A 15356-nucleotide genomic window follows, 5' to 3' on the forward strand; every position below is an offset into this window, starting at 1 on the left:
AGGGAATGTCACCTATCAATTCTGTCCAAGAGAAGCCAACAAGGTTGCTGATGATATAGCTAGGTTTTGCTTTCAGAATAAGATCACTTGTACCTGGGACGATGATCCCCCTAGCTTTCTACTAAACTCGATTGTAAACGATGTAACTATTCTGTGATCGCAGCAGCAAGTTCCAGACGCACACTTTTCCTTACCAGGGTACCTAAGGGGACTGGAAGGTTTTTAATGAGGCGGCTTGCTGTTTGCTTAATATATTGATCGTTTACTTCAAAAAAAAATTCCACTGAATGCAGCAGCACCAGATCAGATCGATGGGTGCCTGACCGCGTGCGTCCCAGGAACTGCAAGACATCCGTTCCATACTAGCTAATGGCGAGCAGGGCCGTCGAGTCGGCGGCGCAACGGGTCTACCTCTCCCTCTACAACTGGGTCGTCTTCTTCGGATGGTCAGTCAGTCACCATCTCGTCGCTCTGTCTGTCTGTCAGCTTACAGTCTGGTATCTTCATTCGCTTCGTGTATGCATGCAGGGCGCAGGTGCTGTACCGTGCAGCGGCGGCGTAGCTGCTCGGGAGCGGCGGCCATGAGGCTGTCTACGCCGCCGTCGAGCGGCCGCTGCTGCTCGCCCAGACCGCCGCCCTCACGGAGGTAGGTCTCTGCACCCTACAATATTATTCCTACGCTATGATTCTTTATCCAACATTCTATTTATTTTTCACCTAGCTGGTAAAGAATTACCAGTTCATTGATATCTTTGCGCGCGTGTGGAGACTGTGATGAGCTACTGACTAAACTTTTTTGCCTCCCCGGCCGGTGATGGGGTTTTTCCTGGTACCCCAGATTCTTCATTCCATTCTAGGTAACAATAACCAGTTCTTAATTCGTTTCTCCTGCACTATCCTTGCCTGTGAGGCTTGAACATTGTATTTCGGTTGTGTGCAACATTGGTATCTGGACTAGATTTTGATAGTATGCTATTGCAGAGATTGGGTGTAATTAGTATCAGCTTTATTTTTTATAGATAAGTATTCAAAAGAATTCACAATTAATTGAACATTATTGTATTATGTATCACTGTATAGTGTGTGAGCAGATTTTGTGTTTATAAGAACACAATAAAAGTGTGATAGGGGAAATTTAAGTAAATTTTTTACACATCAACGCAATTCAAAAATTTGAGAAAGTTTCCGAGAATTACTTTCCTTCGCGCTCATGGTTCATCATCATTTCTAAAACCTTGACCAAATGTTCAAGGCTTCGTGAGGTCTCCGGTCTCTGTATCTCTTTCACAAATCAGTGGAAGGATGTACCACATGGGGCATCCTGTGGAGCTTTCCTGAGGTATCATCGGTGCCTTATCCCTACCAAGTCTATGCACATGAATTTAGTTCTAGTTTCTCCACAATATTAGGTGATCACTCTGACCGATTTGCAGGTACAATTTCATATTCTTGTTACTTCTTTGATCCTAAGTTGGTCCGTCACTGAGGTAACACACCATGAGTTTATAATGCCGTACTTAGTATGACAACCTGAACTGACAGCGAACCCAGTTTCTTGTGATCAGTTTTTTTATAGATAATATCTAGTGAGGTTAGCAAAAAAAGTTTAACTTTTCTTCACTTGAAAGTGATGTTGCAGAAACTTGTTGGTTGCCTGCAGGTCATCAGATATTCATTCTTCGGTACGAGAGAGACATTTGGGTTTGAACCCTCCTGGCTCCTTTGGCTCAGGTAGGTATTGGTTCTTACTAATAAGAAGAAATCAATTTATTCAACACATCTCTTAAAGAAAACTGGTGCACTTTTAGAAAATTATTTTGAACCAACTTCTTTGCAGGTACAACACATTTCTGGTGTTATATCCTATCGGTTTGTTAAGCGGGGTTGGCCTAATCTTTGTTGCCATGCCCTCCATGAAGGTAACCCAAATTAATAGCTGAAGATATTGAGAGCTCCATTGATAACAGTCTCTCCCTTACATGCTCTGATATTTGGGGTTTAACTCAGACATCAAGGAAATACTGCCTTACTATGCCTAATACATGGAATGTCTCCTTCGACTACTACTACGCATCGACTATCCTCACGACTCTTTACGTTCCAGGTAGACACTTTGGTCTTCTCGCAGTTTTCCTTCATTTCACAACCAAAGTAATCTTGTTTTTTTCAAACAACCGACAAGAATGGTGTCTAATAATTATGAATAGTACATGAAATAATTATAAACAATGAACCATATGTTTTTATGGGGAGATTTTTGAAGCCCTCATTGCATACCTGTGTTATACTGAGTCATTTCGGTTCATTTGGAGTAAGTGCCAAAGTAGATGGCCTTCTTGTTGATGTCTTCCAAGGCCAGGTCGCCAGGACGACCACTTCGGCATAGCTTTGGGTCTGCCCCGTGCAAATTGCTTCCATTTCTTTTTCCACATGATGTAAGCCGACTCTCTTGTCGATCCGGAACGACATGCATTTCCATCAATCCTCAACCATCATCTAACCAAGTGTAGAACAAGCACCATACCTCCTTGGAAGGGGTACTCCTTCTCGAGGTAGGTAGTAGTCTCCGATGTGCCGAGGAGAAGTTGCCAAAAAGGTTCATTGGGCTAGCCGCTGAACGCAATATTTTCAGCCATGAGAGGATCTTGTTATTAATTAACAAGACAAGTGAGCCAAGTGCACTTGGGTAACCCATTAGCCTTCTAGATCTTCTGCATTAAGAATTTCTATGTGAATTTGGCCTTGCGGGTTTTGGGTGCATCAATTGATGCAAAGCCTGAGATGCTTCCTCTAGTAATTTCAGAATAATGTTAAATTTATTTTTGTAAAAACAACGTTGAATTTTGACAATACACTATGTTTTCATCTGCTTGTTTGCAGGATTTCCGTACCTGTTCCGTTACATGCTTGCTAAGCGGAAGAAGGTCTTGTCAGCGGCAAAAACTGCATGATATTATATTGCAAGTGCTTCTTTAGCAAAACCAGTTGAAATTGATAGAATTGTGGACTATCGCAATAAAGCTCTTCATGTGAATGGCTAATCGTGTATTGTACCACTCATAGATCACTAGCTTCAATCTCCTGAATCGTTTTGTCTGTAATCTTTGTGTTGGTTTCGTTTCAACCATCAGTTGCAAGAAATGGCTCGCTGCAGTGTTCCAAAAAATATGTTGTGTGACTTGTACCAAGACTAGCTATTCTTTCCCCCGCTTATGTTTTTTTGCAGTGGTGCAGCCTAGAAGGAGACACTGTCATTTGCTATTTGCTTTAGGTCAGCTAATTAACTTATTTCTATTATGAAAAGGCTAAGCGACGAAATGGAGGGTGTAAAGTTGGTATACGGTTGTACTCCCTCTGTTTTTATTCACTTCGTGTTGTAGGTTTAGTTAAAGAAAGGGTTCTTTGCAAAAAAAAAAAAATTTGCTTCTGCTAAAAAGGATCTATAACTTGGATTCAGGTAGTTTATGTACCCAGGGCTGGCCCTATGTTTTCCGCGGGGGTGCCTTGGGCGAAGTCGATAAAAAAGACCCTTAAGGCTAATATATGTGTATGCAACGAATAATACATTGGTGCACATGGGTGCCAGATCACCCTATACATGAAAAAACATCAGTAATGCAAACAAGTCAAATTTTTGAATCTTTTTTAAATCAAAGATGATCAGTAATGCATTCGTATAAGAAAGATTCGGCATGGAATGATTTCCTTGTTTCTTGGATGTCTGACTAGGCGAGGTGACCGTCCAGCAGGGGTGTCCAGGTGAGGCGATCAACGAGATGGAGAGATGAGGTAAACAGACGAACAACCCACTATGTCGATTAATTGTATCTATTCATGTCTTTTCAAGGGATTCGATTGCAGCATGTAGTCGTTGTCTTGTGGGAGACTCCGATGAAAGTTGGGGCGATCGGTGGACTCGCTTGCATACTTATTAGGTCCTTTTCTCGCCGGGCATGTTTATCCGTATTAATTTTTTTAGCTCATTGTAAAGAAAAGCTTCGATCCTGGACCCCTCCCGGCCAGGGCCCTAGACGGCAGCCCATGGCTGCCATGGGCCAGGGCCGGCCTGTATGCACCTGCAGAGGATTTAACCGACCCTTCAAACTCTACTAAGTTTGACTGAAAAATAGAAAAAATATCGACATCTATAATACTAAATGCATATAATATAAATATATACTTGATAACGATTTCAATAATACAGGGTTTATATTATAGATGTCGCTACTTTTTTCTAAATATTTAGTACAATTTTGAGTTTGCCTTTAACTAAATCTAAAGGAAAACTAATTGTGGATGGAGGAAGTACCTTTCTTTCTGCAACCAAAACTGCTGAAAAGGTGTCTCTCCTTTCCTTTTCTTTTCTTTTGCTGAAAAGTTGGTTCCTACTACGTGTATCCTATCCATATTGTATATTTGGATCATCCTAACAACCACGAGTGGTGATATATGTTGGCTTGTGTATGGTCTTCTCGTCCTTTTGTGTAATATTGTGCTGATAACTTTGTGTGCGTCTCGATCAACACTTAAAGGTAGGTTAACAAATGTTCATGTGGGCAGTCAAATCTTGAATGTCAAGTCGGTATTGAAATGCTAGAAAATAGATATTATCCTTTTATCAGAATAATTTTAACCACTTGGGCTAGAGGATTTACCATATATTGCAACAGTCTTGGAACAACTTGCAGAATGGCTTGACAATTTTCCTGAACTCTTCCCTATATATGTTGGCTTGTGTATGGTCTTCTCGTCCTTTTGTGTAATATTGTGCTGATAACTTTGTGTGCGTCTCGATCAACACTTAAAGGTAGGTTAACAACAGGTTCATGTGGGGCAGTCAAATCTTGAATGTCAAGTCGGTCTTGAAATGCTAGAAAATAGATATTATCCTTTTATCAGAATAATTTTAACCACTTGGGCTAGAGGATTTACCATATATTGCAACAGTCTTGGAACAACTCCTGCAGAATGGCTTGACAATTTTCCTGATTCCAGGCTCTCCTTGTACACGGTGAAAGCACATAAGGATCAGACAAACGCATTTAATAACGATTTTAAACCTTTTTTTTTTACGAAACAGAACACAGAGGCAGAAAGTCATAAACACGTACATGCATGAAATCTTCCCTATAAATGCATGAAACTCTTCCCTATAAATGCATGCACGTATACGGTCACTAGTGGAAAACAGGTGATGTGGGCATAACCCTTCGGGTACTAGACATTGCCATACCCGATACAGATTATCAAGATGGACCAGCACAAGGACTCGACAAGCTGGACCTGCACGCGCCTCAACTTGGACTACAAGGAAAGAAGACTCCAATACAAATCCTACTAGGACTCTTGTAAACCCTAGCTTGGCTGATATATAAAGCCAGGCAGGGGCACCCCTTAGACGGGCATATTCAGAAACATAATCATAGAGGCGACACGGCCTAGACACCGCAACTCGCGGATTAGAACTAGACTAGATCCAACAACTCCGTCTATGGCGGCCCCCTGTACATATATTTTCATATACTGGATTGCTAGCAGGACGTAGCGATTCTCCACCGTGGGGACGTGAACCTGGGTACGTGGTGTACCGCCTCGCTCCCGGAACTTCCATTGTCGCCTTTCTCTAAAATCCAAGCCCCTCATGGTGGACATTGCCGAAGAACCGCCTCGTCAATTGGCGCCGTCTGTGGGAATCGCGACGCTGGATTTTTTCATCTGGGCGGGATCCTTCGTTATCAACAACATCTGAATCGTGTCTGTAGCACTTCCGATATGCGTCGGCCCACGCGCCTCGAAGCGCCCAATTCCGTCTTCGACAAGCAGCGCAACTTCATCGTCAAGCGTCCGGAAGATGAAGGCCACCTGCCATCGAATTTATTGATGACGCTTCTTCCGCAGGGCCCTGCTCCAATCAAGTTTTCAATGACAGCAGCAAGTTCCGAGGAAAAGACATTCACGTGGAAGCTGGGAAATCAATTCTTGATTAGCTACTGGAAGGAAGTATCACGTAACAAGGAGCTTGACAAAAATCGAGTATGGACTCGTCGGAACAAACCATGGCAGCGCTACTCTAGAAGCGGCGTTGCACAACATCAACAACCACCCCAGCCAGATCCGTCCATCTCATCGCAGGCGAATTTGCTAAAGAAAAGAAGAAGATGAGGAGTATAAGAAATCTGTCGTCGGTTGCGCACATCCGGCCGGCACGCAGCAGCCATGGACCCGATATCAATACTGGATGACACCTTAACCGATCGGATCAATCAGCGTATCACAGGTCTCACAGAGAAAAAAAGCAAGAAATGGTATTCATGTACGGTGCATGAGAATCAATTATCGCAGATCCTGCTCAAGCCATGTGTGCGCGTGAAATTCCCTTCACAGGCGCCCATGAGATTTGCAAGAGAAACAATACAAGAATATATCATCTGGAGAACTACATCGTGGGGATCAGTTCTGGTTTTTGTTGAGGCCGACTTTACTTACCGTCCAGATAAATATTGTTTCATCACCAACGGCTCCGACGGGATTGCTGATGGAGCTTCAAACCCTCTATCAACAAAGTGCATCGTGCAAACTACTCCAGGTTAAACGTCGTTCCACTTCATCTGCGCCGTGCTTCGTCGCGAACTCTTCATCCGACACAAGAACCATCAGGGCTCGCCTATCTTGGACCCAACTCGACTTCTCGGGAGCTCACCTGTTGTGGACCCGACATTACGGACTCGATATATTCGGGTGCTCGCCCGTGGCGGATTGGACATATCGACTGCGCCCGCCGCATGGACTATCTTTGGCAGCGCAACTATTTCGGCTGCGCCTGCAGCATGGACTATCTTTGGCGGCACAACTATTTCGGCTGCGCCCGCGGCGTTGATTACCTTGGATGGCGCAATTATTTCAGCTGCGCCCGCCGCATGAATTATCTTGGATGGCGCAATTATTTCGACTGCGCCCGCCGCATGGATTATTTTTGGTGGCGTTTCAACTGCATCAACTATTTCTGGACGGATGATTACTTCGATTGCGTCCGTAGTACGACCTGTGTCCATATTGGCCTCGCCGCAGCCAAGCTACTGGATTTATCTTCTTCGGCTCTGGATATATCTTCTCCCGATGAGCTTTCGGGTCGGTGGATTCATCATCTAGAGTATTCAATGGATATCATATTATATAATATTGACCCGATGCGCTTCTATCGGGAGCGCTGGAATTACTCAGGGGCTCTTGGATTATCTTCAAACTATTGAGCGCTGGAATTCAAAGAAATATGAAGACTCCTTACACTATTACTCCCATCGGGAGCGCCGGTGTGCTGGAATTATTACTCCCATCGGGAGCGCATATGTGTTGGAATTACTTGGGGACTCTTTGAAGATCGTCGGTGCGCTGGTTCGCTGGAATCCAAGAAAAGATATGAAGACTCCTTACTCCCATCGGGAACGCCGGTTCACTGGAATTCAAGAAGATATGAAGACTCCTTACTTCCAACGGGAGCACCGGTTCACTGGAATTCAAGAAGATATAAAGACTCAAGGTTCATGAAACAACGGGGACCTTGCTCTTTTCCTTCGCTATAGATGCCTCAAAGAGTGCCGCAGATAGCAAGGATCATGAAACAACGGGGATCTTGCTCTTTTCCTTTGCTATAGATGCCTCAAAGAGTGCCGCAGATAGCAAGGATCATGAAACACGTACGAAAATGACCCACGCTCGATACTTTAAATTACAGAAGTATCAAAGAGCGACGGAGTCGTCGTCAAATTTAGTGCCACCGATCTATTCGGGAGCTACTGTCAAGTCATGCATCGGTTGAAAGCAAATTTGCACATACAACAGGTTTAGCAAAACCTGCAAGGAGCTGATCACTCAATTTGCTGCCGATAAACTTACAAACAATGGCATCAACGATGCCCAAGGTGAATTAAGAATTGCCCCTTGAAATAAACAACAATGTGTCAACGGCACCTGCAGAAAACTATAAATATCGGGTTGCTCGACTTGAGTCTACTCACGGTTGCAAGCATCAGTGCCCAGACTCGGGGGCTACTTCCATCGGGAGCGCTGAACGCGCACCCAATAAAATTATCGGCTCCTCTGGGATATTGATACGCGTACAACACGCGTCCGTTGGGAACCCCAAGAGGAAGGTGTGATGCGTACAGCGGCAAGTTTTCCCTCAGTATGAAACCAAGGTTTATCGAACCGGTAGGAGCCAAGAAGCACGTTGAAGGTTGATGGCGGCGAGATGTAGTGCGGCGCAACACCAGGGATTCCGGCGCCAACGTGAAACCTGCACAACACAACCAAAGTACTTTGCCCCAACGAAACAGTGAGGTTGTCAATCTCACCGGCTTGCTGTAACAAAGGATTAGATGTATAGTGTGGATGATGATTGTTTGCAGAGAACAGTAGAACAAGTAGTGCAGTGGATTGTATTCGATTAAAAGAATGTTGGGCAATTGGGCAATTGACAAATAGAGAGGGCATGACCATGCACATACATGATATGATGAGTATAGTGAGATTTAATTGGGCATTACGACAAAGTACATAGACCGCTATCCAGCATGCATCTATGCCTAAAAAGTCCACCTTCAGGTTATCATCCGAACCCCTTCCAGTATTAAGTTGCAAACAACAGACAATTGCATTAAGTATGGTGCGTAATGTAATCAATAACTACATCCTCGGACATAGTATCAATGTTTTATCCCTAGTGGCAACAGCACATCCATAACCTTAGGGGTTTCTGTCACTCCCCCAGATTCACGGAGACATGAACCCACTATCGAGCATAAATACTCCCTCTTGGAGTTACAAGCATCAACTTGGCCAAAGCATCTACTAGTAACGGAGAGCATGCAAGATCATAAACAACACATAGATTGATAATCAACATAACATAGTATTCTCTATCCATCGGATCCCAACAAACACAACATATAGCATTACAGATAGATGATCTTGATCATGTTAGGCAGCTCACAAGATCCGACAATGAAGCACATAAGGAGAAGACAACCATCTAGCTACTGCTATGGACCCATAGTCCAGGGGTGAACTACTCACTCATCACTCCGGAGGCGACCATGGCGGTGTAGAGTCCTCCGGGAGATGAATCCCCTCTCCGGCAGGGTGCCGGAGGCGATCTCCTGAATCCCCCGAGATGGGATTGGCGGCGGCGGCGTCTCTGGAAGGTTTTCCGTATCGTGGCTCTCGGTACTGGGGGTTTCGCAATGAAGGCTATTTGTAGGCGGAAGGGCAGAGTCGGGAGAGTCACGAGGGGCCCACACGCTAGGGTCGCGCGGCCAGGGGTTGGGCCGCGCCGCCCTACTGTGGCGCCGCCTCGTGGCCCCACTTCGTCTTCTCTTCGGTCTTCTGGAAGCTTCGTGTGAAAATAGGCCCCTGGGCGTTGATTTCGTCCAATTCCGAGAATATTTCCTTACTAGGATTTTATGAAACCAAAAACAGCAGAAAACAGCAACTGGCTCTTCGGCATCTCGTTAATAGGTTAGTTCCAGAAAATGCATAAATATGACATAAAGTATGCATAAAACATGTAGATATCATCAATAATGTGGCATGGAACATAAGAAATTATCGATACGTCTGAGACGTATCAGCATCCCTGCTTAGTTTTCGTCGTCCCGAGCAGGTAAACGATAACAAAGATAATTTCTGGATTGACATGTCATCATAACCATGATCATACTATTGTAAGCATATGTAATGAATGCAGCGATCCAAACAATGTAAATGACATGAGTAAACAAATGAATCATATAGCAAAGACTTTTCATGAATAGTACTTCAAGACAAGCATCAATAAGTCTTGCATAAGAGTTAACTCATAAAGCAATAATTCAAAGTAAAGGTATTGAAGCAACACAAAGGAAGATGAAGTTTCAGCGGTTGCTTTCAACTTGTAACATGTATATCTCATGGATAATTGTCAATGTAAAGTAATATAACAAGTGCAATATGCAAGTATGTAGGAATCAATGCACAGTTCACACAAGTGTTTGCTTCTTGAGGTGGAGAGAGATAGGTGAACTGACTCAACAATAAAAGTAGAAGAAAGGTCCTTCAAAGAGGAAAGCATCGATTTCTATATTTGTGCTAGAGCTTTAATTTTGAAAATAAGAAACAATTTTGTCAACGGTAGTAATAAAGCATATGTGTTATGTAAATTATATCTTACAAGTTGCAAGCCTCATGCATAGTATACTAATAGTGCCGGCACCTTGTCCTAATTAGCTCGGATTACCTGGATTATCATCGCAATGCATATGTTTTAACCAAGTGTCACAAAGGGGTACCTCTATGCCGCCTGTACAAAGGTCTAAGGAGAAAGCTCGCATTGGATTTCTCGCTATTGATTATTCTCAACTTAGACATCCATACCGGGACAACATAGACAACAGATAATGGACTCATCTTTTATGCATAAGCATTCAACAACAATTAATTTTCTCATATGAGATTGAGGATATTTGTCCAAAACTGAAACTTCCACCATGGATCATGGCTTTAGTTAGCGGCCCAATGTTCTTCTCTAACATTATGCAATGCTCTAACCATTCTAGCGGTAAATCTCCCTTATTTCAGACAAGACGAACATGCATAGCAACTCACATGATATTCAACAAAGAGTAGTTGATGGCATCCCCAGGAACATGGTTATCGCACAACAAGCAACTTAATAAGAGATAAAGTGCATAAGTACATATTCAATACCACAATAGTTTTTAGGCTATTTGTCCCATGAGCTATATATTGTAAAGGTGAAGAATGAAAATTTTAAAGGTAGCACTCAAGCAATTTACTTTGGAATGGCGGAGAAATACCATGTAGTAGGTAGGTATGGTGGACACAAATGGCATAGTGGTTGGCTCAAGGATTTTGGATGCATGAGAAGTATTCCCTCTCGATACAAGGTTTAGGCTAGCAAGGTTATTTGAAACAAACACAAGGATGAAGCGGTGCAGCAAAACTCACATAAAAGACATATTGTAAACATTATAAGACTCTACACCGTCTTCCTTGTTGTTCAAACTCAATACTAGAAATTATCTAGACCTTAGAGAGACCAATTATGCAAACCAAATTTTAGCATGCTCAATGTATTTCTTCATTAATAGGTGCAAAGTATATGATGCAAGAGCTTAAACATGAGCACAACAATTGCCAAGTATCACATTATCCAAGACATTATAGCAATTACTACATGTATCATTTTCCAATTCCAACCATATAACAATTTAACGAAGAAAAAAAACTTTCGCCATGAATACTATGAGTAAAGCCTAAGGACATATTTGTCCATATGCAACAGCGGAGCGTGTCTCTCTCCCACACAAAGAATGCTAGGATCCATTTTATTCAAACAAAACAAAAACAAAAACAAACAGACGCTCCAAGCAAAGTACATAAGATGTGATGGAATAAAAATATAGTTTCAGGGGAGGAACCTGATAATATTGTCGATAAAAAAGGGGATGCCTTGGGCATCCCCAAGCTTAGATGCTTGAGTCTTCTTGATATATGCAAGGGTGAACCACCGGGGCATCCCCAAGCTTAGAGCTTTCACTCTCTTTGATCATATTGTATCATCTCCCTCTCTTGATCCTTGAAAACTTCCTCCACACCAAACTCAAAACAACTCATTAGAGGGTTAGTGCACAATCAAAATTTACATGTTCAGAGGTGACATAATCATTCTTAACACTTCTGGACATTGCACAAAGCTACTGAAAGTCAATGGAATCGAAATATCCATCAAGCATAGCAAAACAGGCAATGCGAAATAAAAGGCAGAATCTGTCAAAACAGAACAGTTCGTAAAGACGAATTTTATTGAGTCACCAGACTTGCTCAAATGAAAATACTCAAATTGAATGAAAGTTGCGTACATATCTGAGGATCACTCATGTAAATTGGCATAATTTTCTGAGTTACCTACAGAGAATTAGACCCAGATTCGTGACAGCAAAGAAATCTGTTTCTGCGCAGTAATCCAAATCTAGTATGAACCTTACTATCAACGACTTTACTTGGCACAACAATGCACAAAACTAAGATAAGGAGAGGTTGCTACAGTAGTAACAACTTCCAAGACTCAAATATAAAATAAAAGGTACTGTAGTAAAAACATGGGTTGTCTCCCATAAGCTTTTTTTCTTTAACGCCTTTCAGCTAGGCGCAGAAAGTGTGTATCAAGTATTGTCAAGAGACGAAGTGTCAACATCATAATTTGTTCTAATAATAGAATCAAAAGGTAACTTCATTCTCTTTCTAGGAAAGTGTTCCATACCTTTCTTGAGAGGAAATTGATATTTAATATTACCTTCCTTCATGTCAATAATAGCACCAATAGTTCGAAGAAAAGGTCTTCCCAATATAATGGGACAAGATGCATTGCATTCAATATCCAAGACAGCAAAATCAATGGGGACAAGGTTATTGTTAACGGTAATGCGAACATTATCAACTCTCCCCAAAGGTTTCTTTGTAGAATGATCAGCAAGATTAACATCCAAATAACAATTTTTCAATGGTGGCAAGTCAAGCATATTATAGATTTTCTTAGGCATAACAGAAATACTTGCACCAAGATCACATAAAGCATTACAATCAAAGTCATTGACCTTCATCTTAATGATGGGCTCCCAACCATCCTCTAGCTTCCTAGGAATAGAAGCTTCGCGTTCTAGTTTCTCTTCTCTAGCTTTTATGAAAGCATTTGTAATATGTTTCGTGAAAGCCAAGTTTATAGCACTAGCATTAGGACTCTTAGCAAGTTTTTGTAAGAACTTTATAACTTCAGAGATATGACAATCATCAAAATCCAAACCATTATAATCTAAAGCAATGGGATCATCATCCCCAATGTTGGAAAAAATTTCAGCAGTTTTATCACCGGCAGTTTCAGCAATTTTAGCAGTTTCAGGCAGTTTTTCGCGCTTTGCATTTGAAGTGGAAACATTGCCAACACCAATTCTTTTACCATTATTAATAGGAGGTGCAGCAACATGTGTAGCATTAGCATTACTAGTGGTGGTAATAGTCCAGACTTTAGCTATATTATCTTCTTTTTCATTTTCTTTTTTCTCCCACCAATTCGGCCATCAATCTTATATTCTCATTAATTCTAACTTGGATGGCATTTGCTGTAGTAACAATTTTATTATTATGATTCTCATGAGGCATAACTTTCGATTTCAAAAGATCAACATCAGCAGCAAGACTATCGACTTTAGAAGCAAGTATATCAATTTTCCCAAGCTTTTCTTCAACAGATTTGTTAAAAGCAGTTTGTGTACTAATAAATTCTTTAAGCATGGCTTCAAGTCCAGGGGGTGAATTCCTATTATTTTTGTAAGAATTCCCATAAGAATTACCATAGCCGTTGCCATTATTATAAGGATATGGCCTATAGTTGTTACTAGAATTGTTCCGGTAAGCATTGTTGTTGAAATTATTATTTTTAATGTAGTTTACATCAACATGTTCTTCTTGAGCAACCAATGAAGCTAACGGAACATTATTAGGATCAATATTTGTCCTATCATTCACAAGCATAAACATAATAGCATCAATCTTATCATTCAAGGAAGAGGTTTCTTCGACAGAATTTATCTTCTTACCTTGTGGAGCTCTTTCCGTGTGCCATTAAGAGTAATTAATCATCATATTATCAAGAAGCTTTGTTGCTTCACCAAGAGTGATGGACATAAAGGTACCTCCAGCAGCTGAATCCAATAGGTTCCGCGAAGAAAAATTCAGTCCTGCATAAAAGGTTTGGATGATCATCCAAGTAGTCAGTCCATGGGTTGGGTAATTTTTAACCAAAGATTTCATTCTTTCCCATGCTTGTGCAACATGCTCATTATCCAATTGTTTAAAATTCATTATGCTACTCCTCAAAGATATAATTTTACCAGGGGGATAATATCTACCAATAAAAGCATCCTTGCATTTAGTCCATGAATCAATACTATTCTTAGACAGAGATAGCAACCAATCTTTAGCTCTTCCTCTTAATGAGAAAGGAAACAATTTTAATTTTATAATGTCACCATCTACATCTTTATACTTTTGCATTTCACATAGTTCAACAAAGTTATTGAGATGGGCAGCAGCCATCAGAACTAACACCAAAAAATTGCTCTCGCATAACAAGATTTAGTAAAGCAGGTTTAATTTCAAAGAATTCTGCTGTAGTAGCAGGTGGAGCAATAGGTGTGCATAAGAAATCATTATTATTTGTGGTTGTGAAGTCACACAACTTAGTATTTTCAGGAGTACCCATTTTAGCAATAGTAAATAAAGAAAACTAGATAAAGTAAATGCAAGTAACTAATTTTTTTGTGTTTTTGATATAGCAAACAAGATAGCAAATAAAGTAAAACTAGCAACTAATTTTTTTGTGTTTTGATTTAGTGCAGCAAACAAAGTAGTAAATAAAATAAAGCAAGACAAAAAAAAAGTAAAGAGATTGGATTGTGGAGACTCCCCTTGCAGCGTGTCTTGATCTCCTCGGCAACGGCGCCAGAAAATCTGCTTGATACGCGTACAACACGCGTCCGTTGGGAACCCCAAGAGGAAGGTGTGATGCGTACAGCGGCAAGTTTTCCCTCAGTATGAAGCCAAGGTTTATCGAACCAGTAGGAGCCAAGAAGCACGTTGAAGGTTGATGGCGGCGAGATGTAGTGCGGCGCAACACCAGGGATTCCGGCGCCAACGTGGAACCTGCACAACACAACCAAAGTACTTTGCCCCAACGAAACAGTGAGGTTGTCAATCTCACCGGCTTGCTGTAACAAAGGATTAGATGTATAGTGTGATGATGATTGTTTGCAGAGAACAGTAGAACAAGTATTGCAGTGGATTGTATTCGATTAAAAGAATGGACCGGGGTCCACAGTTCACTAGTGGTGTCTCTCCCATAAGATAAAAAGCATGTTGGGTGAACAAATTACAGTTGGGCAATTGACAAATAGCGAGGGCATGACACCATGCACATACATGATATGATGAGTATAGTGAGATTTAATTGGGCATTACGACAAAGTACATACACCGCTATCCAGCATGCATCTAGCTATGCCTAAAAAGTCCACCTTCAGGTTATCATCGGAACCCCTTCCAGTATTAAGTTGCAAACAACAGACAATTGCATTAAGTATGGTGCGTAATGTAATCAATAACTACATCCTCGAACATAGTATCAATGTTTTATCCCTAGTGGCAACAACACATCCATAACCTTAGGGGTTTCTGTCACTCCCCCAGATTCACGGAGACATGAACCCACTATCGAGCATAAATACTCCCTCTTGGAGTTACAAGCA

At 41.6% G+C, this 15356-nt stretch overlaps 1 pseudogene; it reads left to right on the top strand.

Annotated features, from left to right (window-relative positions):
• Window positions 1-369: 369 nt before the first annotated feature.
• LOC127338004 (very-long-chain (3R)-3-hydroxyacyl-CoA dehydratase PASTICCINO 2A-like) lies at window positions 370-3107 on the top strand (annotated as a pseudogene).
• The last annotated feature ends 12249 nt before the right edge of the window (window positions 3108-15356 follow it).

The sequence above is a fragment of the Lolium perenne genome, chromosome 3 (genome assembly GCF_019359855.2).
Source record: "Lolium perenne isolate Kyuss_39 chromosome 3, Kyuss_2.0, whole genome shotgun sequence".
Taxonomy (NCBI): domain Eukaryota; kingdom Viridiplantae; phylum Streptophyta; class Magnoliopsida; order Poales; family Poaceae; genus Lolium; species Lolium perenne.